A 26,774-nucleotide genomic window follows, 5' to 3' on the forward strand; every position below is an offset into this window, starting at 1 on the left:
AAGCATTTGATAAAGTACTTCAAGAGAGATTCCTGAGGAAATGAAAAAAGTCATGTGATAGGAGACAATGTCCTATTATAGATTGAGAACTGCTTTTTGACCTGGAAACAAGAATAATTAGTGAGGTGTTCAAATTTATTGATGACAGTTATTCAAAATTGTTAAATTATAAGGACAAAGAGAAATGATAAGACCAGGAACTGGGTATCCAAATGGCATATGAAATTTAATGTGAGCAAGTGCAAAGAGATGCAAGTAGGGAGGAGGAACCCAAACTATAGATACATGATGTAAGATTCCACATTAGGAGTTACCATGCAGCGAAAGGATCTAGGTATCATCATTGATGACATGTTGAAATCCTGTGCTTAGTGTGCATCAGAGGCCAAGAAGGCAAATGGAAAAGGTCTCAAAACGTATCTGTTTTCAAGGCAAAGGCTGAATTAAATTTCTATGTAGAATGCAACTGTATTTTTAGTCTGTTAGATTTATTGATTTATTTATTTATTGCATTTGTATCCCACATTTCCCCCCTCTATTTGCAGGCTCAATGTGGCTTACATAGTACCATAACGGCGTTCGCCAATTCCGGTATAAACGGTTACACAGTGATGTTGTGGTAGAATAAGGTTCATGTGGGACAAACATATTAGGGAATCGTATAGAGGAAGAGTTTCGTTGTGTCCATTACGTGCTTTGGTAATGATATTGTATTAGACAGCTCCTACTATTTTGAGGGCCCTTTTACTAAGCCGCATAGGCACCTACGCGTGCCCAGTGTGTGTCAATTTGGAGTTACCGCCCAGCTACTGCGTAGCCCGGGTGGTAATTTCAGTTTTTACGTGCGTCCGCTACGTGCACCGGAAAATAATTTTTATTTTCCTGCGTGCGGCGGAAACTGGGTGGTAATCGTCATTCTACATGTGTAGACGATTACCGCACGGTCACTGCGTGAGACCTTACTGCTAAGTCAATGGGTGGTGGTAAGGTCTCAGAACCAAAATGGACGCGTACCAATTTTTATTTCGCCGCACATCCATTCTCAGAAAATTTTTAAAAAAGGCCTTTTTTACAGGCGCGCTGAAAAATGGATCTGCGCACGCCCAAAACATGCGCCTACACTAGTGCAGCCCATTTTTCAGCGCACCTTAGTAACAGGACCCCTTGATTTGTAAATCCTTCTTTTAAGAGAAATTCTTATTAACTGTAATCCACCTTGAAGTTTTGTGTTAAAGAGCGGAATATAAATCTGTTAATACAGTACAATGTTAGAAATCATTAGAAAAGGAATGAATAATAAAAACAGAGAAAACCACAATGTTTCTATATCATTCCATGGTGCAACCACATCTTGACTATTGCGTGCAATTCTATTCACCGCATCTCAAAAAAGACAGAACTGAATTAGAAAAGGTACAGAGAAGAGTGACCAAAATGATTAAGGGAATGAAATGACTCCCATATGAAGAAAGGCTAAAAAGGTTAGGCCTTTTCAGTTTAGAAAAGAGATGGCTGAGGGGAGACACGATAGAGGACTATAAAATAATGGGTAGACGGTAAGCTTTGAAATTTATTGCCAGGGAATGTGGTAAAAGCTGTTAGAGACGCAGGGTTTAAAAAAAAGATTTGGACACGTTCCTAGAAGAATAGTTCATAAACCATTATTAAGGCAGACTTGGGGAAAACCCTCTGCTTATTCCTATGATAACCATCTATTGGGATCCTAACAGGTACCTATGACCTGGATTGACCACTATTGGAAACAGGATGCTGTGCTTGATGGACCTTTGGTCTGTTCCAGTATGGCAATGCTTGCATACTTAGTTATATTTATTCATCACCATGCTCTTGCCACCCAAACATTGAGAAGGGAAAACCAATCTATTTTTCAATTTTAGCTCACTAACCACCTGTATGCAGTCTCATTTTTTAACATGTCACATCTCCCAAGAGGATTTCCTTCTAAGTTATTTACTCTACATCAGCTTCTCAACTCTAGTCCTTGAGATTTGCAAACACGTCTTTTTAGGATACCTGTTAACCAAATGAGCCTTGTTCTTATATGGTGCTCGCAAATACATCCGAGGAATATTTGTGATAACCCCCCAAAAATCAAGACCTGTTTGTGCCTCTCATTGACAAGCCATGTTTACTTTAGATACAAACATTTTTCATTCAATTTAAGAATATACATAACATCATTGATATGCAGTCATGTGTGAAATGATTAATATACCATATGAATAAATTATAAAAATGTGTACTAAAGATGTAGGCCTTTCATGTTTTTCAATATCTCTGGTTTTGAAAGGGCAACTGCTGTTCTGAATTCCAATTATGCCGCATCTCAAAAAAAGTTATAGCAAATTTAGAAAAGGCACAGAGAAGAGTGACCAAAGTGATAAAGGAGATAGAACAGCTTTGCTATGGGGAAAGGCTAAAGACTTAGGGCTTTGCAGCTTGGAGAAGAGACAGTTGAGAGGAGATATGATAGAGGTCTATAAATTCCCTTGGAATGGGTAAATGGAAACGTAGGAACGTGCAGGACGTCAGGACGACTCACTCAGAAGAGAATCCTTCCAGATCAGCTGCAGCAACGTGCCAGCCCAGAGACCGGCGCTGAAGAGGACTTCGGCTGGCGTGGGTTGGGGACCCCGCTAGCACAGGTACCTGACGGTGGTGGCGGTGGGGGAGGGTTGGCGGCGGCAAGAAGGGGGGTTGAAAGGGGAGGGTTGGTGGCACCAGGGGGAAGGTCAAAAGTGGTAGTGACAGTGCCGGGGGGGTGTCTGTGGTGCCGGGGGGGGGGGGGGCTAAAATGTGCCCCTTCACCTCAGGCTCTGGACCCCCCTCCCACCGAAGTCTGGCTACACTCCTGATCCATATAACCCCGAGCTCCTATCCAGTGCCACTCCCGGTGCCACCCCTGTCCCTAAAACATCAGTTTAAAATATCCCTCAGGACTTACCTTTTTCATAAAGTGTTTGCGAATGATTAAAGCAGAGACAGAAGCTGTCAAGTTGTGTTGGAGGTACTGCAGAGTTTTCTTTCCCTCTCTCCATCCCCCATCCCCCTAAGAATTGTTGCTTTATCCTCTTATATATCTTTTCTACCCTTAAAATATATTACATTTTGATCTTGTAAACCTCTTTGACAGTCTGTTCAGAAAGTAGTATATCAAATAAAAGGCAAACGTAACTAGATGTAAAATTGAGTGTACATCGACTAAATCAGCTTGGCTAGTGGCTTGAAATATATATATTGAACAGAATAGGTAACGATATCAGTCCTTGTGGTACTCCTCAGTCAGTGCCCATGGTGGCAATGAGGTGCTGCTGAACAGTATGGACTGTCGCCTATATTATACATAGGATCTGAACTGAGCAAGCACTGTTTCATTGATTCCTGTTTCTACCCATTGTGCTAGCAAGATATCTTGATTCACAGTGTCAAAACCTGCTGAGAAATCCAGCAGTACTAATACCGGTTTCTGTGATGATCATCCAGTAGGGCTACAATGAGTTCCAGAATTTAACTATTCATTGAGTGAAAAAATATTTTCTCCTATTTGATTTAAAAGTATTACCATGTGACTTTATGGCGTGCCCCCTACTCTTTGTACTTTTTGAAAGAGCAAACAATCAATTCATGGTTACCCATTCTACTCCACTTAGGATTTAGTAGACCTCTATCTTATTCCCCTAACCTCTTAAACTTTTCCTCAGATGAGAGGAGTTCCATCCTGTTAATCATTTTGGTCACTCTTCTTTGAACCTTTTCTAAATCTGCTATATCTTTTTTGAGATATGACAACCAGAATTGCATACAATACTCAAGCTGAGGTCGCACTATGGAAAAATACAGAGGAATTATAATATTCTTTGATTTACTTTCTTTCTTTTCCCAATAATCCGTAACATTCAGTTTGCTCTTTTGGCTGCTACTGCAAACTGAGTGGAAGATCTCAATGTGTTGTCCACAATGCCAACAAGACCTTTTTTCTTGGGAAGTGATCTCTAATGTGGAACCTAGCATCAACCTTGACCCAGGAACTTCAGATCAGGAAACTCCTGGCCTGGATACCCAGATGAGGGCACCACTGGCCCAATTATCCAGCACTTAACTAAAGAGTCTTTAGTGCTCCCATGGTACTGCAATATCTGGTCTAGAGAGGTGTCCAGTGGCTCCCTGCTCCCCCCACCACTGTCTTGGAAATTGGTGCCACCTGAACCCTTATGGTATGTTGATATGTAAGGAGTGCTTCTCTTATTTGGTAGAACTGGGGTGCCTGGGCAGGGGTGCACTGGACTAAATAGCATCAGGGACAAAATTGCTTGGACCATGAGTCCTCTGAGGTGAAGTGCTGACCCTACAGCTCCCACATAGGATCTTTTCAACAACCAGAAACCAAAAGGAGAGTAAATAACCATGCCAACATTTAGCTTGGTTTTATACATTGGGAGCAATTCTGATTCAGTGGGTTTGTATGTGATTTAAGTGATGATTTTACTACAGATTTTTCTGTGCTAAAACTTGTACTGTGTCAGGAGTAAGGATAGCACTGGAAAATTGAAAGCAAACCGTTCTGCTAAAGGAAAGTACCACTTTTTACATTGGCCCCATAGTTTACAGGTCAAACCATCCTGCCAGGAAGTATATATAGGTGATTATAAGCAAGCTCCCTGCTCAGATATCCCTTGCTCCCCCTTTTCCCTCTACTGGGGGAAAAAGAGATAGTTTTAAAAGGGGTCTTCTCTCTATGTACTGTAAAATACTTTGTAGTAGTGTGAATTAGTGGCTGCTTGCAGGACCTCACAAAATGCAACACACACGGGCTGCAGGTAAAAGTCAAAGCATTTTGTTTATGTACAGAAGGGAAATATCAGCCCTGTTTTATCACAGGCTTGGCACTTCTACTACAGTCTTTTCAAGTACAGTCCCAGTTTTAGTAGGCTGCCCCCCCAACATGGCTCCAATCTTCAATATGTAATAAGCGTCCTCAAGCATAATCACAGTTCCAATAATCAAAGGATAATTGGCCTACCTTGGCAGTCTTCAATTACCTCTCATACAGTCACACAATCCCTGGAGGGATAGACTTCAGGCTTCTTACAACACTGGGTGCAGGCATCAGAGCTAGGGCCACTCCCCTTTCTTGGACCTCCTCTCAGTTATTGCAACCAAGCCAGACGATCCTTGCTTGGGGCCTCCCCAATCTGTTCTGCCAGAGGGATTTTAACTTTCTGCTCTCTTCTTGAGCCCCACCCTCCTGGCCAGACAGGCCACTTCAGTGAGGGAGTGTTCCTAAGAAAACCCTGCCTTGTACCACCCACTCCTTCACATACCTGCTTAGCTGCACAAAATGGTTTTGAAACTTGTCCCCTCATTGCTAATTACCCCAATGATAACTATTTCATAATGAATGTTTATTTTTGATAACTCTTCACTTTCCATATGTGAAGAACTAATTCATGCTAGAAAGTTTCTCGTGTTTTTGTCTAAATATTTCCTTGTTGCATCTGGAAACATCACATTTGAAATGTCAGCTGAGCTGTCACTATAGTCAATGGAAGTCATGTTGTCTTTCTTGCTGTCACTTGCATCCATAAAAGATGAAGTTAGAAGCTATTGTTTTCAGTTTGTTATTCTAAGTAGAGTTTTGCTTTTTTTTTTTTTTTTTTACCTAGAGTTGACAGATATCTCATCTCTGAATACTCCTCTTTGCTGATAGATGCACATAATACATATTCAATGTGGCTATCCCAAAGACCTGACCACCTTGCAGCACCCAAGAGTTGGTGTTGCTTATTGCTGCATTATACTAGGTATAAATAGGTGAGCTAGTTACTTAAAAGTCAAAATCCACTCTAAATAAATAAGCCACTCAAGCAAATATGACATTAATTATCTTATACTCGAGATTTGACCTGAAAGCCCACTTCACACCTACCAACACACCATGAAGCTTGATCAATAACAGTCATCGAACAAGACACGTCTCAAATCCTAAAGACAATGTAACATGTTTGTACTAAACTGTAAGCCACAATGAAACAAATGGATTGGAAAATATGGGGTACAAATGCAGAAACATACATAAATAAATAGATAGATAAATAAATAAATAAATAAATAAAAGTACTTAGAAAGGGAACCTATCCTTTTCTCTTTTGTTAAGGAAGTGAAAACATGTCTGCATCTTCATTTTCCTGATGGTCCTCTATTTGCCTCAGTCCTCACTAACAGAGAAATTATCCCCTCGGAAGAACAAAGAAAATGCTTGAAGGAAGCAATCTCTGTAGATACATGATTGAAGCATTTGTCACTTGCGATTTGGAAAATAAAGATGGGTGAGTTGGAGACTATGTAAGTGTATTCTAAGAGACACTATAGTAGGCTCTTGAATTTGAGCTTATTCTTTCTGCTAAGATAAGTACAGGAGGGTAAATTATATCATTTATAGTCTTGCTTGGTAATCTACTAAGACACAGACATAAAGAAAATATCTCTGAGAAAGAACAACTGTATGAGACTGATACAGAAGACCAGCCTCACATGTATGGAGAACTGTTTTACCTACCAGCTTATTTTCGAAAGAGAAAGACGCCCATATTTCAACCCAAATCGGGAGATGGGCATCCATTTCCCGTGGGCGCCCAAATCGGTATAACCGAAACCCGATTTTTGGCATCCTCAACTGCAGTCCATCATGGAGATGCACAAAGATCACTGGGGCGTGTCGGAGGCATGGCGAAGGTGGGACTGGGGCGTGGTTATCAGCCGAGGAGAAATGGAGAACTTTAGCTGATAATCGAAACAAGAAGGGCGTTTTTGACGAGAATTTGGTCCGCTTTATTTGGACCCTTTTTTTTCAGGTCAAAGTCCCAAAAAAGTGCCCCAACTGACCAGATGACCACCAGAGGGAATCGGGGATGACCTCCCCTGACTCCCCCAGTGGTCACTAACCCCTTCCCACCAACAAAAACCCACTTTACAAACTTTTTTTCCCAGCCTGTATGCCAGCCTCAAATGCCGTACCCACCTCCATGACAGCAGAATGCGTTCTATCCTCTGACAGCCTTTCCCTGGTTCTGATGTGGGTATTGGGTGAGTGTGACACCTTTTAAGGGCACTGCAGAGTCACATCAACAATACATCGTGGTGGGTGTAGGGTATTGGGCTCCGTGATTCCACTAGCTTGTGTTAAATGCTCACGATGTTGGTAGTCGGTAGGCTCTACTCCCATGGTGCTTTTCCCTCTGCTTACTGGGTCAGAGTGTGCCCTGTTTTGTTTCCGGTAGTCCATGAGGTAGTGGCCATTTGTGTAAGACACTTTTAGATCCCTTTCATGTGTTAGCCACGTTACAGCACTTAGCTCTTACCTTGAATGTTGCTGAAAGAGGGCACTGTACACCATTCTGCCAGCTCGGACCTACTGCTAATCTCAGTACCAGCGAGACTCGTTGCCAGTGGGGCACAACCTCTGATCTGCAGTTAACTGTGAGTAAAGGTGCTTATTCAAATAAAGGACGTTTTCAGCGAGATTAGTCTTCAGGTGTCAACTGGTGTGCCAAGGTTATACACCAGCAACAAGTCCTGCCCCTGGAGCACTTTTAGTGGGTACTGCAGTGCACTTCAGGCAGGCAGACCCAGGCCCATCCCCCCCCACCCGTAACACTTGTGGTGGTAAATGGGAGGCCTCTAAAACCCACTGTACCCACATGTAGTTGCCCCCTTCACCCCTAAGAGCTATGGTAGTGTTGTACATTTGTCCCTCCCACGACCAAATGGCTTGGATAGGGACGTTTCTGAGCTGGGCATTTTTAGTTTGCATTATCGCAACCCATTTTTCAGTGCGCCATTGTAAAAGGGCCCCTATGCGTGTACAGCGAGCACTAAATCGGCACTATCGCCGGACTAGCGCATGAGCCGGGTGGTAATTCCAAATTTGGCAAACGCTGAATCCCACGGTAGAAAATAATTTTTTAATAAGTTTTTAAATGCATGTGCACACTTTTTAACAAGCATTAATTGATATGGGTTAACACATAATGACATTTTTAAGACATGCCAAATGAACTGAATGCATGCTAATGGAGGAGTGTACCAGTAGTTAGAGCACTGGTCTTGCAATCCAGAAGTGGCCAGTTCAAATCCCACTGTTGCTCCTTGTGATCTTGGGCAAGTCACTTAACCCTCCATTGCCTCAGGTACAAACCAAGATTGTGAGCCCTCCTGGGAATGAGAAATATCCAGAGTACCTGAATGTAACTCACCTTGAGCTACTACTGAAAAAAAGGTGTGAGCAAAATCTAAATAAACAATAGGAAAGCCAATGCATGCCTTCAAATCAAGTGGGGTTAATGTTGTTGAAACAAGAAAGATAAACCTAGAATTCCTCAGTCCACTATCAATGTTTTGTTAGTGTTTTCATTTCACACTGTGTTTACATGAGAGTATCCAAGCTCTGAATATCATGTACAATTCAACTGTTTGCATGCCTCAAAATTTTAGTAGAATCAAACCAATACATTACTGTTTCTTAAAATGTGAGCATGAAAACAGACTTGAATTTGCAAAGCATTTATCTTGCTTTGGAAACAACATCTTTTCAAAATAAAATCCATGGTTATGCAGTTGGAGCAATCCCGTTCCATTAGCATTCTTTCAAATGATAATTGTTTTTACTGGTAACGACATAATAAAATGTTAAAAACATCAACTGTTCCATTAAGGAATGGCCAGGAGGAATTCAGAAGAAAGATTTGTTTCCCTTTAGAACTGACCATTATTATAATTGAGTAACCTTTATTAAGATGACTAGGGCTTTGTTTTCTGACATTAATTGCTTCTCATAACTCCACACTTCACATTTTGTAATTGCTATTCATATCTGAAGTGTCAGTCAGTATTGATTGCAGCCACAAAATACAGATCTCTGTATGCTGAGCACCTTTTAGGCTGACATTTAGCGGGCCTCATGGTAATCAATAATAACTAATCATAAGTGGTATCAACAAGAAAGAAATAAGGCATGACGAAGGCATAATTTTATTAAGTTATTTAAACCCGCCTCCAGCATGTAGAAAGCTGATAGACGAGTGATTTTAACCATGGTGTTAAATTGAACTGGTAACATTTAAAACTTGCCCATATTTTATCTTTTTTTTTCTGCTACAGGGGTCTCTCTTTACTAAGCCACGGTAAAAAGTGACCTGCGGTGGGCGTGTTTTCTGGGCGCTCGCTGGGTCATTTTTTTTATTGTGGCTGGGAAAAAGAGGCTTTTTTTTAGTGGGCCAGGAAATGGACATCTGTTGAAATTAAAACTAACGAGTGTCTATTTATGGCCTGAGCCCTTAAAAACCACCCGTTGACTTAGCAGTAAGGGCTCATGCGCTACCTACACGGTAACCATGTAGCGTGCGCCAACTGCTGATTACCGCTGGGAATGCCCCCCCCCCCCCCATGGTGGAAAATACAAAATTATTTTCTATTGTGGGATTCAGCGTGCGCCAATCTCAGAATTACACACGGCGGCGGTGCCAATTTGACACATTAGCCTTCCCGTCCTTAGTAAAAGGGCCCCACAGTTTGCACTAAAAATTAGGAGCTCAGCCTGTTGATTATGAAAATAGTATAGTGGGAGATAGGCACAACACATCAGTCACTCAATCATATTCAATGCACAGCTTATACTCCTAAGTTTATAATTATATCACCTATAATGATATCATATTTATTTAGAAATGTGTCACTTTTTCTAAATTAAAAAAAAACTTTGCCCAATCAGTACATAATAACATAAGAGTAGCCATACTGGGTCAGACCAATGGGCCATCTAGCCCAGTATCCTGTTTTCCAAACAGTGGCCAAGCCAGGTCACAAGTACCTGGCAGAAACCCAAATTAACATAGTAGATGACGGCAGAAAAAGACCTGCATGGTCCATCCAGTCTGCCCAACAAGATAAACTCATATGTATATACCTTACCTTGATTTGTACCTGCCTTTTTCAGGGCACAGACCGTACAAGTCTGCCCAGCAGTATTTCCCGCCTCCCAACCACCAGTCCCGCCTCCCACCTCCGGCTCTGGCACAGACCATATAAGTCTGCCCTCCACTATCCTCGCCTCCCAACTACCAACCTCTCTTCCCCCACCTGCTCCGCCACCCAATTTCGGCTAAGCTTCTGAGGATCCATTCCTACTGCACAGGATTCCTTTATGCACATCCCACGCATGTTTGAATTCCGTTACCGTTTTCAAACTCCATACAACAAATCCCAGGGCAAGAAGTTGCTTCCCATGTCTGCCTCAATAGCAGACTATGGACGTTTCCTCCAGGAATTTGTCCAAACCTTTTTTTAAACCCAGATACGCTAACCGCTGTTACCACATCCTCCGGCAAAGAGTTCCAGAGCTTAACTATTCGTTGAGTGAAAAAATATTTCCTCCTATTTGTTTTAAAAGTATTACCATGTAACTTCCTCAAGTGTCCCCTAGTCTTTGTACTTTTGGAATGAATAAAAAATGGATTTACTTTTACTCGTTCTACACCACTCAAGATTTTGTAGACCTCAATCAAGTGGTGTGGCAGTCAGCAGTTTTTTAAATGCTAACCGGAGTGTGTCAGGCTGCCTCCCCTTTTGTGGGTCCTAGCCAATATTCAGCCGGGACCCACATAAGACGTTTATGCAGGTTCTGGCCGTTTATGCTTTCCAAAAATACTAGGACGAGGGGGCATGCGATGAAGCTGCAGTGTGGTAAAATTAAAACGAATCGAAGGAAAATTTTCTTCACTCAACGCGTAGTTAAACTCTGGAATTCGCTGCCGGAAAAAGTGGTTAAGGCGGTTAACTTAGCGGACTTCAAAAAAAGGTTGGACGGCTTCCTGGAGGAAAAGGCCATAGAATGTTATTGAATGGACAAGGGAATAATACACTATTTCTAGGAGGGGTGGGACAAATTGCATGTTCTTTTGGCCGCTGTCGGTGATAGGGTGCTGGGCTCGATGGACCCTTGGTCTGTTCCAGCATGGCGATGCTTATGTACTTATGTACTTATGACCTGTGTAAGTTCTGTATCTGTCTCCTCTCCCACCACCTTGACAAGTAAACACCTTCCTGATATCTAAGGATCCCACTCTCACGTCTCTGAAAAGTAGACACCACCTCCCAATCCCCTAGTTAAAGGCCACCCTCCCAACCCCTGACTAGTAAACACTCCTGGTCAGAACACCCCACACCCACTACACAGCCTACCTGAACTCCCTGGTGGTCCAGCAGGGTGATGGGGGAACAAGAAAATCCCACTCACTCATTCCCCTAGCAGCTCCATGGTAAAAATGGCCTGAATGACTTCTAGCAGTACTCTCACAGTACTACCATAGGCACCAGAAGACTTCTGTTACAGGTTATAATGAACCATGGATCTGGGTTTTAGATTCAGGGTGAAATAAAAAAACATTCTGGAACAAACTAAGGGGGTCTTTTACAAAGGTACTCTAGCATTTTTAGTGTTCGCTGATTAGCACATGCTAAATGCTAGAGATGCCCATAGGAATATATGACTCCAACATTGTATCCACAGTCCCAGACACCAAAGTATTTTCAATAGTGTGCGTTTATAAGTGAGCATTAAACATTCTTTTTTAAGGGATCATCAGAATGTCCTGCATCAAATGCTGCTGAAATAACCTTCATAAAGCAGCAAAGTTCAACTCCTTATCGATCCACATTTTTTTCTTCTTTAACCTCAATTTCACATAAGTAGTGTTGAAATACTATCTTTTTGTAGATTTTTATAATATAATTGTGAGATGTGGAGGGACATAATCGAATGGGGTGCCCAAGTTTTCATGAGGGCGTCCTCGCAGGACATCCCCGTAAAGGGGCGGGGCAACCCGTATTATCGAAACAAGATGGGCGTCCATCTTTCGTTTTGATAATGTGGCCGAGGACGCCTAAATCATGAAATTTAGGTCAGCCTTAGAGATGGTGGTCCTTAGGTCGTTTTTGAGATGGTCGTCCCTGGTTTCCTGCGATAATGAAAACCGAGGATGCCCATCTCAAAAACAACCAAATCCAAGTCATTTGGTCGTGGGAGGAGCCCGCATTCGTAGTGCACTGATCCCCCTCACATGCCAGGACACCAACCGGGCACCCTAGGGGGTACTGCAGTGAACTTCAGAAAAAGGTCCCAGGTGCATAGCTCCCTTACCGTAGGTACTGAGCCACCCAACCCCCCAACCCCCAAACCCAAAACCCACAACTGAACACCATTAGCATAGCCCTTAGGGATGAAGGGGGGCACCTACATGTGGATACAGTGGGTTTGTGGTAGGTTTTGGAGGACTCACATTTCCCACCACAAGTATAACAAGTAGGGGGGGATGGGCCTGGGTCCGCCTGCCTGAAGTACACTGCACCCACTACAACTGCTCCAGGTACCTGCATACTGCTGCGATGGACCTGAGTATGGCATTTGAGGCTGGCATAGAGGCTGGCAAAAAAGTATTTTTAAACATTTTTTGAGGGAGGGAGGGGGTTAGTGACCACTGGAGGAGTAAGGGGAGGTCATCCCTGATTCCCTCTGGTGGTCATCTGGTCAGTTCAGGCAACTTTTTGATGTTTGGTCGTGAAAAAAAAATTGGACCAAGTAAAGTCGCCCAAGTGTTCGTCAGGGACGCCCTTCTTTTTTCCATTATCGGCTGAGGACACCCATCTCCTAAGCACGCCCCAGACCCGCCTTCACTACACTGCCACCACGCCCCCGTGAACTTTGGTTGTCCCCACGATGGAAAGCATTTGAGGGCGCCCAAAATCGGCTTTCGATTATGCCATTTTGGGGCGACCTTGCAAGAAGGACGCCCATCTACCGATTTGTGTTGGAAGATGGGCCCCCTTCTCTTTCGAAAATTCACCTGATAGCATCACATTCGCATTACTTAACTGGCAGCAGTTTTCAATGAAGAGAGAACCTCCACCGACATGGCCAGGTTTCAAATTCTTCATCAGGGTAGAGGTTCACTAGAAATAAACATAATTCAATGAGGGCATCTTTTACTAAGGCGTGCTCGCATTTTTAGCTCGTGCTAAAGTTGTGGGAGTGCTAAACGTTAGAGACGTCAATGCATTTTTATGGGAGTCTCTAATATTTAGCGTGCCCACAATTTTAGCGTGCGCTAAAAACGTGAGCGTGCCTTAGTAAAAGACGCCCTTAAAGACTAATATTTTAAAATTCAAATGACTATACTGTCCCCCATTGTAACGACAGACTCCTATGACAGACTTCATAAATGACCTGACTTCAAAACTCTACCAGAACAAGATAACTCTTTATACTTGTTCACTTCAACTACTTTGTCACTAAGTGAACGTTATGCATTACTCCCTTATTTCTTACACCTGTTATGAACTGTTTATACACTTACTGTAATTTATTTTAATACTGTTTGTACCCTAAACGTTATAATACTTTGTATTTCTCATTCCGTAAGTGGCGATAGCCACTACGGCTTTATTTAAGCCACATTGAGCCTGCAAAAAGGTGGGATACAAATGCAACAAAAAATAAAAAAATAAATAAATAAATGTATTATCAACAACTCACATTGCAGCTCACCACATCGTTCTCTAATGCAGGAAAAAATGGCTGCGGTGTCTTTGTAAGATGCTCACGTTTAAATCAAACTCAGCTGACTGGACATCTCTAATGTTTAGCACACGCTTATTTTTAGCATGCACTAAAAACACTAGCGTGCCTTTGTAAAAGGGGCCCTGAATCAGATACATTTTTTCCCTATAGTGAAATATTGAACTCTAAATTGTTCACTAAGAAGAAGTGACCTTCCTTCCTTTCTTGTTGTTATGATTGGGGTCTGAACCCCTCTCAAACTTACCTCTTTCCTGGGGGTCAGCTTCTTAGTTGGCTTCTGTTTCTTTGTCTGTCCTTTCTGAGCTGGCTCTGTCTCTCTGTGCTGGCAGCTTCCAGCAGCAGGGCTCTAATTGTTTCACTATACTGCACCTGTGTGGGTAGTCTGAGTTGTTCTAACTCTCTTTGGGTGTACTGGCTTCAAGTGTTTCACGGTTTTGCATTGGTGTGGGTTGGGCCTCTCTGGGTCAGTGTGCTTTTGCCTAGGTGTAGGGAGTGTGACATCATCAGGGAGGGCCTTGATAAGGAAGTGGTGTTGTTTCCTTCAGAGCCTTGGCAACAGTTGTGTTTGCTTTAGGTAGGGTGGTGCAGTGTGCACTTCTGACATTGTGTCTAGTTTCCCTGCTTGCTTTTGCTAAGGTCCAGGTTAGTGTTAGTGCAGTGTGCACTGGTGACTGTGTGTTTAGCTTTCCTGCTTTTCCCTTATGGTTCCCCTGCTTTTCCCTCTTGGTTTTGGAAGCATTGCTATGTGTAGGGCTTTGGAAGCTCTGTTGCTATTAGAAGTACTCCTGGGTTTGGTGTTGTTAGGAACACTGCAGAGTTTGCTGTTAGAAGTACTTCTGGTGTTTGTGCTATTGGGAGCATTGCAGTCTTTGCTGTTGGTGTTTGGTGCTTTAGAAGCACTTTTGGCTTATGTGTTAGCTTCACTGCTTTTTCCTTGTGGCTCCCCTGTCTTCCCCTTTTAGTGCTAGGAGCTCTTCTGGTTGCTTGCCAGAGTAGTGCTTAGGAAGCACCTTGTTAGTTGTATCTAGCTTGCTAGAGCAGTGCTTAGGTAGCTGGTTAGTTCTGTGTTTAGCTTATTAGTGTAAAGCTCTGCTTGTAGCTTGGTGCTTAGTAGCACCTGTGTTAGCTTTGTGTTTAGTTCCCTGCTCTGTTAGTTTAGGGCTTAGGAGCTCCTGTTTAGTATAGGGCTTAGGAAGTCCTTTTGTCAGTTTACTGTTAGGAACACTCCTGCTGGTTTAGGGCTTGGGAGCAAGTAGATCAGTTTAGGTTTAGGAGCACTTCTGTTTCCAGTCCTGGTCCCTATGTCATCCGGTATCCAGTAAGTCCTGTCGGCTACTCGAACCCAGGAGCTCAACTTCTGGGGGGCTTAGTAGCTAAGTGCAGGTGAAGCTGTGTGGACCAGTCCATTGTGCTCCAGTCCCGTGTTCCAGTCCTGTGTCCTCCAGTCCGGGGGACCAGTCCAGTGTGTTCCGGTCCGGTGTGTGTTCCAGTCTGGTGTGCTCCAGTCCAGTGTGTTCCGGTCCGGTGTGTGTTCCAGTCTGAGGGATTGCAGTCCAGTGTTCCAGTCCTGTGTCCTCCAGTCTGGGGGATTCCAGTCCAGGTGTTCCGGTTCGCTGGGCAGTGCCTGCAGTCCCTGCTGGTGTGCTTACCCAGTGTTGGTTGGTGGGTTTTGCCTGCTGCTGTCGCTCCTCGGCAGCAGCCCAAGGGCTCACGTTTGCCCCAGAGCCCGGCCCCGCGGGCTCTGAACCTGAGAACCAGACAGATTGCAAAGGCCATGAGCCCGGCAAGAACCCCCGCCCAGCTGATCAAGCTGGGGTCCAGCTCCATCGTTGTTCTTGATCCTTCTATGACTCTTCGTCAGTATCGTGGGAAACTTTTGTCTCATCCTGTTTTGAAGAAGACCCCTGAAGCGGCAGCTGAGAGAAAACGTGTCCGGTGGCTTGGAATTGCTGAAAACCCAGTTTCAGATATGGACCCTTTTATCACGCTCACTGAATATCGCCGCAGCCTGGTCTTGAATCCAGCTTTGTGGGATACTCCTGAAGCTGTCGCTGAGAGGAGACGTCTTGGGAATTCCACGCTCTGGGCCCAGCAGGGGTCCAGTCCCGTTCAAGCAGCGCGCCTAGACAAGCCTCTGAATCCAGTCCGAGCAGCACGTCCAGCCAAGCTTCAGAGTCCAGTCCGAGGGACGCTTCTGACCGAGCCTCCGATGCCAGTTCAAGTGGCGCTTCCACTCAAGCCTCCGAGTCCAGTCCGAGGGATGCTTCTGACCGAGCCTCCAATGCCAGTTCAAGTGGCGCTTCCACTCAAGCTTCAGAGTGCAGTCTGTGGGACGCTGCTGGCCGAGCCTCCGATTCCAGTCCGAGAGGGGCTTCTCACCGAGCCTCCGGTGCCAGTCCAGATGGCGCCTCCACGCAAGCCTCGGAGTCCAGTTCAAGCGGCGCTTCAAACCAGGCCTCCTAGTACCAGTTTGGATCCCAGTTCCAACCCCATTTTTGATCTGGATCCGTTTCTGACACTCCAGGATTACCGGGTTGCACTTTTGTCTGATCCAGCCCTGAAGAATACTCTTGAAGCTGCAGCGGAAAGAAGGCGTGTCTCCTGGCTTGGGTTCGAAGAAAACCCAGTTTCTGCTATTGATCCCTCTACCAAGCTGTTCTTTTACCGCTTCCAACTCCTCTCGGAGCCAACCCTACGGGATACTCCTGAAGCCCAAGCTGAAAGAAGGTGGCTTCCTGATTTTTCCCGCCAAACTTCTGAGTCCAGCCTGAAGGGCTTTGCCTGCCAAGATGCTGAGTCTGGAGCGAGTTGTAGTTCCAGTCAAGATACTGAGTCTGGAGTGAGTTGCAGCATTGGCAGTCAGGATGCTGAGTCTGGATCGAGTTGTAGTTCCAGTCAAGATGCTGAGGCTGGATCAAGTTGTAGTTCCAGTCAAGATGCTGAGGCTGGATCGAGTTGCAGTCCCGGCCAAGATGCCGAGTCCGGGCCAAGTTGGAGTTCCAGTTCCAGGCAAGATGTTGAGTCCGGGTCAAGTTGGATTTCCAGTCCCAGGCAAGATGCTGAGAGTGGTAGTTCCAGTCAAGATGCTGAGTCTGGATCGAGTTGCAGTTCCAGTCAAGATGCTGAGTCTGGATCGAGTGGTGGTTCCAGTCAAGATGCTGAGTCTGGATCGAGTTGCAGTTCCAGTCAAGATGCTGAGTCTGGATCTAGTTGTAGTTCCAGTCAAGATGCTGAGTCTGGAGTGAGTTGCAGCATTGGCAGTCAAGATGCTGAGTCTGGATCGAGTGGTAGTTCCAGTCAAGATGCTGAGGCTGGATCGAGTTGTAGTTCCAGTCAAGATGCTGAGTCTGGAGTGAGTTGTAGTTCCAGTCAAGATGCTGAGTCTGGATCGAGTTGCAGTCCCAGCCGGGATGCTGAGTCTACACCGAGTGATGAGTCCATGATGAGTGCTGAGTCTGCACTGAGTGCAGAGGCCAGCCGAGATACTGAGTCCACGATGAGTGCTGAGTCTACACCGAGTGCAGAGCCCAGCCAAGATGACGAGTCCACGATGAGTGCTGAGTCTGCACCGAGTGCAGAGTTCAGCCGAGATGCCGAATCAGAATTGAGTTACAGTCCCAGGCAAGATGCTGAGTCCGGGTCAAGCTGGAGTTCCAGTCCCAGGCAAGATGCTGAGTCTGGGTCAAGTTGCAGTCCCGGCCAAGATGTTGAGTCCGGTGAGAGTTGGAGTTCCAGTTCCAGGCAAGATGCAGAGTCCGGGTCAAGTTACCGTCCCGGCCAAGATGCTGAGTCCGGTGAGAGTTGCGGTCCCAGCCAAGATGCTGAGTCCGGGTCAAGTTGGATTTCCAGTCCCAGGCAAGATGCTGAGTCCGGGTCAAGTGGGAGAATGGGCGTGCAAGTGGCAGATGAAGTTCAATGTTGACAAGTGCAAAGTGATGCATGTGGGTAAGAGGAACCCGAATTATAGCTACGTCTTGCAAGGTTCCGCGTTAGGAGTTACGGATCAAGAAAGGGATCTGGGTGTCGTCGTCGATGATACGCTGAAACCTTCTGCTCAGTGTGCTGCTGCGGCTAGGAAAGCGAATAGAATGTTGGGTGTTATTAGGAAGGGTATGGAGTCCAGGTGTGCGGATGTTATAATGCCGTTGTATCGCTCCATGGTGCGACCGCACCTGGAGTATTGTGTTCAGTACTGGTCTCCGTATCTCAAAAAAGATATAGTAGAATTGGAAAAGGTACAGCGAAGGGCGACGAAAATGATAGTGGGGATGGGACGACTTTCCTATGAAGAGAGGCTGAGAAGGCTAGGGCTTTTCAGCTTGGAGAAGAGACGGCTGAGGGGAGATATGATAGAAGTGTATAAAATAATGAGTGGAATGGATCGGGTGGATGTGAAGCGACTGTTCACGCTATCCAAAAATACTAGGACTAGAGGGCATGAGTTGAAGCTACAGTGTGGTAAATTTAAAACGAATCGGAGAAAATTTTTCTTCACCCAACGTGTAATTAGACTCTGGAATTCATTGCCGGAGAACGTGGTACGGGCGGTTAGCTTGACGGAGTTTAAAAAGGGGTTAGATAGATTCCTAAAGGACAAGTCCATAGACCGCTATTAAATGGACTTGGAAAAATTCCGCATTTTTAGGTATAACTTGTCTGGAATGTTTTTACGTTTGGGGAGCGTGCCAGGTGCCCTTGACCTGGATTGGCCACTGTCGGTGACAGGATGCTGGGCTAGATGGACCTTTGGTCTTTCCCAGTATGGCACTACTTATGTACTATATGTACTTATGTACTTATGAGTTCCAGTCCCAGGCAAGATGCTGAGTCTGGGTCAAGTTGCAGTCCCGGTCAAGAGGCTGAGTCCGGGTCAAGTTGCAGTTCCGGCCAAGATGCTGAGTCCGGAGCGAGTTCCAGTGCCAGCCGAGATGCTGAGTCTATGCTGAGTACCAAGTCAAGCCAAGATGCTGAGTCCGAGTTGAGTGGCAGTTCCGGCCAAGATGCTGAGGCCGGACCAGGTTGCAGTCTCAGGCAAGATGCCGAGTCTACTCCGAGTTCCCCTTTCAGCCAAGATGTTGAACTCCTTCTGAGTTCCAGCTCCAGCCAAGGGGCAAGGTCTAGTCTGAAGTCCAGTTCGAGTTCCTGTCTGGCTTCAGATTCCAGGATGGGTGTGGGCTCTAGCCCAGTTCTGGCTGCTACAGTGGAGTGCCAGGAAGTCAAGGAAGTTGTGGACTCCTTCAGGAGATGGTTCCTGTTGAATAGAACTCCACTTGGTGCATCCAAGACTCTGATCCTGCCTAGCAGCCGTACTAAAGAGCCTCGTGGCGGCCAAAGCCACTCTGGTTTCCAAGTTCCAGATGTACTAGTTACTTCCTGCCCAGCCATCCAGATTTATGTTGTGAAACCCATTGGGAGATTTCATCACAGCTACCCATGGAGACCTAAATTGTCTTTTGAGACCTGGAGCTCACGTGGGGACACGGGAGCTTTGAGGGGGAGGTGCTGTTATGATTGGGGTCTGAACCCCTCTCAAACTTACCTCTTTCCTGGGGGTCAGCTTCTTAGCTGGCTTCTGTTTCTTTGTCTGTCCTTTCTGAGCTGGCTCTGTCTCTCTGTGCTGGCAGCTTCCAGCAGCAGGGCTCTAATTGTTTCACTATACTGCACCTGTGTGGGTAGTCTGAGTTGTTCTAACTCTCTTTGGGTGTACTGGCTTCAAGTGTTTCACGGTTTTGCATTGGTGTGGGTTGGGCCTCTCTGGGTCAGTGTGCTTTTGCCTAGGTGTAGGGAGTGTGACATCATCAGGGAGGGCCTTGATAAGGAAGTGGTGTTGTTTCCTTCAGAGCCTTGGCAACAGTTGTGTTTGCTTTAGGTAGGGTGGTGCAGTGTGCACTTCTGACATTGTGTCTAGTTTCCCTGCTTGCTTTTGCTAAGGTCCAGGTTAGTGTTAGTGCAGTGTGCACTGGTGACTGTGTGTTTAGCTTTCCTGCTTTTCCCTTATGGTTTCCCTGCTTTTCCCTCTTGGTTTTGGAAGCATTGCTATGTGTAGGGCTTTGGAAGCTCTGTTGCTATTAGAAGTACTCCTGGGTTTGGTGTTGTTAGGAACACTGCAGAGTTTGCTGTTAGAAGTACTTCTGGTGTTTGTGCTATTGGGAGCATTGCAGTCTTTGCTGTTGGTGTTTGGTGCTTTAGAAGCACTTTTGGCTTATGTGTTAGCTTCACTGCTTTTTCCTTGTGGCTCCCCTGTCTTCCCCTTTTAGTGCTAGGAGCTCTTCTGGTTGCTTGCCAGAGTAGTGCTTAGGAAGCACCTTGTTAGTTGTATCTAGCTTGCTAGAGCAGTGCTTAGGTAGCTGGTTAGTTCTGTGTTTAGCTTATTAGTGTAAAGCTCTGCTTGTAGCTTGGTGCTTAGTAGCACCTGTGTTAGCTTTGTGTTTAGTTCCCTGCTCTGTTAGTTTAGGGCTTAGGAGCTCCTGTTTAGTATAGGGCTTAGGAAGTCCTTTTGTCAGTTTACTGTTAGGAACACTCCTGCTGGTTTAGGGCTTGGGAGCAAGTAGATCAGTTTAGGTTTAGGAGCACTTCTGTTTCCAGTCCTGGTCCCTATGTCATCCGGTATCCAGTAAGTCCTGTCGGCTATTCGAACCCAGGAGCTCAACTTCTGGGGGGCTTAGTAGCTAAGTGCAGGTGAAGTTGTGTGGACCAGTCCAGTGTGCTCCAGTCCCATGTTCCAGTCCTGTGTCCTCCAGTCCGGGGGACCAGTCCAGTGTGTTCCGGTCCGGTGTGTGTTCCAGTCCGAGGGATTGCAGTCCAGTGTTCCAGTCCTGTGTCCTCCAGTCCGGGGGATTCCAGTCCAGGTGTTCCGGTTCGCTGGGCAGTGCCTGCAGTCCCTGCTGGTGTGCTTACCCAGTGTTGGTTGGTGGGTTTTGCCTGCTGCTGTCGCTCCTCGGCAGCAGCCCAAGGGCTCACGTTTGCTCCAGAGCCCGGCCCCGCGGGCTCTGAACCTGAGAACCTGACACTTGTCTTTATCCTCTTTTTCAGAAATTCATGAAAAAGCAGATGTGATGTTAGAGAGTTCGAAAATCTTCAGTGTGGCTAAATATGTATGTCAACTCAGTTCCTTTTAAAATATAACAGTTTTACCTTGAATAACCCATGAAACTGATGTGCGTTGGGTGCTCCCGAACAGTTTTTGTCGGAGGCTGGCTGATAACAGGATCAGCTCTCCTTCTTCTTTGAATCTACTACATGACATAAAAATCAATAAAAGAGACTATCTCCTTCTCTTACAGATCTTCTGCTTCAGCTAGGTAGTCAGTTCCCTAGGTGTAAGCTGTTTTTTTAAAGAGCTTACTGTTTGTGAACTAATTTCAAAGTAAAATATAATTGGTATTCCTTGTTATCTATAGTTCCCTTCTTATTTGTAATTTCTTCTGGCAAAATCTTTTTTTTATAAAAGCATTTACCCTATCACGATCTCACATGCTTAAGAATTCATCTCTACTACTATTACTACTTAACATTTCTAAAGCGCTACTAGGGTTACGCAGCGCTGTACAATTTAACATAGAAGGACAGTCCCTGCTCAAAGAGCTTACAATCTAAAGGACAAGTGAACAGTCAGTCCGATAGGGGCAGTCAAATTGGGGCAGTCTAGATTTCCTGAAAGGTAAGAGTTAGGTGCCGAAAGCAGCATTGAAGAGGTGGGCTTTAAGCAAAGACTTGAAGATGGGCAGGGAGGGGGCTTGGCGTAAGGGCTCAGGAAGTTTGTTGCAAGCATAGGGTGAGGCGAGGCAGAATGAGCAGAGCCTGGAGTTGGCGGTGGTGGTGAAGGGTACTGAGAGGAGGGATTTGTCCTGTGAACGGAGGTTTCGGGCGGGAACGTAAGGGGAGATGAGGGAGATGTGTGCACCGCATGTGGTGCACACGTTTGTACTTACAGTTCGGTTGCGTACATGTGACGCGGTTGAATTGCCAGCACGACCCCTCTTGGTGCCCCGACGCTCTCCCCGAGCTGCTTGTGCCCCCCGCGCAAAAGGGTATTAGACAAACTTGTCTTCTATTGGACCAGGGATGTAATTCCATTTCGGAAAACAGAAAATAGTCTTTATAATAAAACATATTTTAAGCATTCTAGATCCAGTGTGCACTTCCATTTATTCCTTGTTTATTTATACTAATTTTTTACAATCAATTAAAGTCAAGCTATGAATTTTGAAAGTCACTCTGAAAACAGACTGCAAAATTGGCCAAATTCTTTGCAGCGAAATGCATTTTAAAATTGTCTTTATACCAATTCTTCTCTATTCTATAGCATCCTTATACGTGAGTCTCTGGCTCACTGTATGGTCTGAATCAGTGAAGGCAGGATTTTGTAATATTCTATACTTACAAATACCAGGTCAGGCCTTTATCTATTCCTCAGTCTTCCTTTCATTCCTATGGCTGCTCTAATACATGATGCTACCAATTACTACCCTTAGAAACTCAGACACGCATTTTCCTGCCTTCTCTTTCATGTTAAATGTTAATTCACACTGAAAACTCTCCTTAGAAAATATACTTTTCTCTTTTCAGCCTTCAGATAAGTTTAAGGGTACTTTTAATTAGCCGCGTTACAAAGTGGCCAGCGGTAGTGTGGTCATGTATTTTGGGTATGTGCTGGGCAATGTTTTACCGTGTCTAGAAAAAAGGGTCTTTTTTTTTAAGGGACTGGAAAATGGACGTGCGCTAAAATTGAAACCAGCGCGCATCCATTTTCAGCCGGAGACCTTATCGCCACCTATTTTCCTAGCAGTAAGGTCTTGCATGCTACACACATGGTAAGCATGCAGAACATGCCAACTGCTGTTTACTGTCCGGTAAGCAGCCCATGGTAGAAAATAGAAAATTATTTGAAACAAATCATAAATCCCCAGGTTCTATATAAGGCACGGAGAGTAGCGCGCATTAAATTGTATGCACAGTCAATTTACATACACTGCTCAATTGACTAACAAGCCAATTAGTCATGATAATTGGCCGATAACTAATTATCATCATTAGTTGGCAATAATTGGATTTTATGTGTGCTTCTTTTTAAACGTATTCTAAAAAGAGGCACATGTAAATTCCAATGCACATAGCTGAAAAAAAGATGCAGCCATGGGAGGAGTGTAGGTGTGTCAGGGGTGTTAATTACATTTACACGTGTTGTTATAGAATTTGGGAAAATATGCGTACATTTAGGCGTGGGCATTTACACCAGATTTTCAGTAAATGGCTGCACCTAGATATACGTGCATTCCCTCAGCCTATGCGCTATTCCATAAACTGCGTCTTACTGTAGATGTGTTATTCCAACACATCTACATTTAAGATGCCTTATATAGAACCCAGCTCAAAATGTCCAAAAAGTGTAAATATGGAGAAACGTCTGTGTGCAGTCATATTTTATTGATAAAGAAAATTAATGGTACATTTTGTAAATAAATGGAAATGAAGACATATGAAAGGCAATTCTATAAACTAGGTGCCCACGTTTACACATCCCGTGTCTGTGTAAAGGTCTCGAATACTTGTCACTTAGCTGTGAAAGTGCCAGTAGGGCACCAAATTGCCGTTCTGAAATAGCAAATCTAATTTACATGGCGTATAAATGCAAGGGGCGTACGCAAGGGCAGAGCATGGATGGGGCTCCCAGATACACATCTAACTTACGGAATACTGTAAATTATGCACATCCCGGCTAATATCAAAATGATTTTTACTGGCTGGAAACGGCCACTGCAGCAATGTTGTTCTGCTCTGCGCGTTATCTTTTTGGTCCATTAAAAAAAAAAAAATCTCCAAGTGAAAAACTCACAAAATCAAGCCTTTGGGAGGTAGGAGAGGCCAGCATTCTTAGTAGACTGGCCCTATAGACATCCTAGGAAAGCAATGGGGCACTCTAGGGAGCACTGCAGTGGACTTCAAATAAATGCTTCCAGGTACACATCTCACTGCTGCTCCCTTATCTTGTCTGATGAGCCACCCAACACCCACTACCCCCAACTGAACACCACTACAATAGCTCTTATGAGTGAAGGGGGCACCTATACAGTAGCGTACCAAGGGGGGGCGGTGGGCGCGGTCCACCCCGGGTGCACGCCGCTGGGGAGGGGGTGCCGCGCGTCTGTCGGCAAAGCTCGTTCCCTGCTCCCTCTGCCCCGGAACAGGGAGCATGGAACGAACGAAGCCGACAGGCGCGTGGCACCCCCCCAGCAGGTAAAAATGCACCCGGGGGGTGTCCTTTCGCCAGGGGGAGGTGTCCGTTCTGTTGCCAGGGGGAGGTGTCACGCTGCACCCGGGGGGGGGGGGGGCACATCGGCGTTCCGCCCCGGGTGTCAGCCACCCTAGGAACGCCACTGCACCTATATGTGGGTATAGTGGATTTCTGGTTAGTTTTGGAGGGCTCACAGTTTCCACCATGTGTAACAGGTAGGGGGAGGTATGGGCCTGGGTCCACCAGTTTACAGTGCACTGCTCTCACCACTAGACTACTCCAGGGACGTGAATGCTGCTCTAATGGATCTGAGTATATCATCTGAGGCTGGCATAGAGGCTGGTAAGTAATGTTTTAAATCACATTTTTTAGGGGTGGGAGGGGTTGGTGACCACTGGGGGAGTAAGGGGAGGTCATCCCTGATTCCTTCTAGTGGTCATTTAGGGCACTTTTTTGTGGCTTATTGGTTAATAAAACAGGTCTAGACCAAAAAGTCCAACTTATAGCCCTGGATGTTTTTGTTTTGTTCCATTATGGCAGAAAAATGTTAGGAACACCGAGATCCTGCCCTTAACATGCCCCTGACATGCCCCCTTGTGATTTGAATGCACTTCTGATGGACCTTATAGAAAAACATCTAAAAATTGGTTTCAAAAATACCAATTTGGACATTTTTGTGAGAAAAACGTCCAAATGCACATTTATGCCGCTTTTTGGACATTTTTCTCTTTTGAAAATGAGCCCGATTGTATCACAGAAAGATGAAAAAAGTTGTGAATCACCGAAGGGATATAGAAAGGTCAAGGTGCAACATGTTATATGGAATTTATATTGTTATGACTTCCTGCATCCCAAAACACGGCCTGTTTACAGATTATGGCTCATTTCAGACTGAAAACATTCTGCTTAATAAGCTCCCAGAGGGAATCTGAAATTCACTTTGGCAGCTGAGGGCTCTTAGATTTGTCCAACAGGGATGATATGTGGTAGTATTATATACCTTATCAGATACAAATAGAGATCCAGGGCCACAACATGACCATGATTCTTCTTGTTAAAGATGCTATAGTAGCTTGTCTTCTGAAGTTCATAGTGTCAGGTCTTCCTGGGCAATATCCCATTCAAGTATTCATAAGTACATAAGTATGTAAGTGTTGCCTTACTGGGACAGACCGAAGGTCCATTAAGCCCAGTATTCTGTTTCCAACAGTGACCAATCCAGGTCACAAGTACCTGGCAAGATCCCAAAACAGGACGCTACATTTTATGCTGCTTATTCTAGAAATAAGCAGTGGATTTTCCAAAGTCCATTTTAATAATAGCATATGGACTTTTCTTTTAGGAAGCTATCCAAACCTTTTTTTAAACCCCGCTAACCTAACTGCTTTTACCACATTCTCTGGCAACAAATTCCAGAGTTTAAACTGGTTGAAGGATAGGAAACAGAGAGTGGGGGTTAAATGGGCAGTATTCACAATGGAGAAGGGTAGTTAGTGGGGTTCCTCAGGGGTCTGTGCTAGGACCGCTGCTTTTTAATATATTTATAAATGATTTAGAGATGGGAGTAACTAGCGAGGTAATTAAATTTGCTGATGACACAAAGTTATTCAAAGTCGTTAACTCGCGACAGGATTGTGAAAAATGACAAGAGGACCTTACGAGACTGGGAGACTGGGCGGCTAAATGGCAGATGACGTTTAATGTGAGCAAGTGCAAGGTGATGCATGTGGGAAAAAAGAACCCGAATTATAGCTATGTCATGCAAGGTTCCACGTTAGGAGTTACGGACCAAGAAAGGGATCTGGTTGTCGTCGTCGATAACACACTGAAACCTTCTGCTCAGTGTGCTGCTGTGGCTAGGAAAGCGAATAGAATGTTGGGTATTATTAGGAAAGGTATGGAAAACAGGTGTGAGGATGTTATAATGCCGTTGTATTGCTCCATGGTGCAACCGCACCTTGAGTATTGTGTTCAATTCTGGTCGCCGCATCTCAAGAAAGATATAGTAGAATTGGAAAAGGTGCAGCGAAGGACGACTAAAATGATAGCCGGGATGGGACGACTTCCCTATGAAGAAAGACTAAGGAGGCTAGGGCTATTCAGCTTGGAGAAGAGAAAGCTGAGGGGAGACATGATAGAGGTATATAAAATAATGAGTGGAGTGGAACAGGTGGTTGTGAAGCGTCTGTTCACGCTTTCCAAAAATGCTAGGACTAGGGGGCATGTGATTAAACTACAGTGTAGTAAATTTAAATCAAATCGGAGAAAATTTTTCTTCACCCAACGTGTAATTAAACTCTGGAATTCATTGCTGGAGAATGTGATGAAGGCGGTTAGCTTAGCAGAGTTTAAAAAGGGGTTGGACGGTTTCCTAAAGGACAAGTCCATAAACCGCTACTAAACGGACTTGGAAGAATCTAAAATTCCAGGAATAACATGTATACAATGTTTGTACATTTGGGAAGCTTGCCAGGTGCCCTTGGCCTGGATTGGCCGCTGTCGTGGACAGGATGCTGGGCTCGATGGACCCTTGGTCTTTTCCCAGTATGGCATTACTTATGTACTTATGTACTTAATTACATGTTGAGTGAAGAAATATTTTCTCCTATTCGTTTAAAATTTACTACTTTGTAGCTTTATTGCATGCCCCATAGTCCTAGTATTTTTGGAAAGAGCAAACAAGCGATTCATGTCTACTCATTCTACTCTACTCAGTATAAGCTATAGTTTGGGTTCCTCTTTCCCACATGCATCACTTTGCACTAAACCCAATTCTGCATAGCTTTCAAGATCAGGCAGATACTTGCACTGCATGGTTAGAAATGTAATTGGATGGGTATGTTTGGAGATAGTGCCATTTTGAGGGCGGAAGCATAGAATGTAAAGTAC

This window comes from Microcaecilia unicolor, chromosome 7 (assembly GCF_901765095.1).
Source record: "Microcaecilia unicolor chromosome 7, aMicUni1.1, whole genome shotgun sequence".
Taxonomy (NCBI): domain Eukaryota; kingdom Metazoa; phylum Chordata; class Amphibia; order Gymnophiona; family Siphonopidae; genus Microcaecilia; species Microcaecilia unicolor.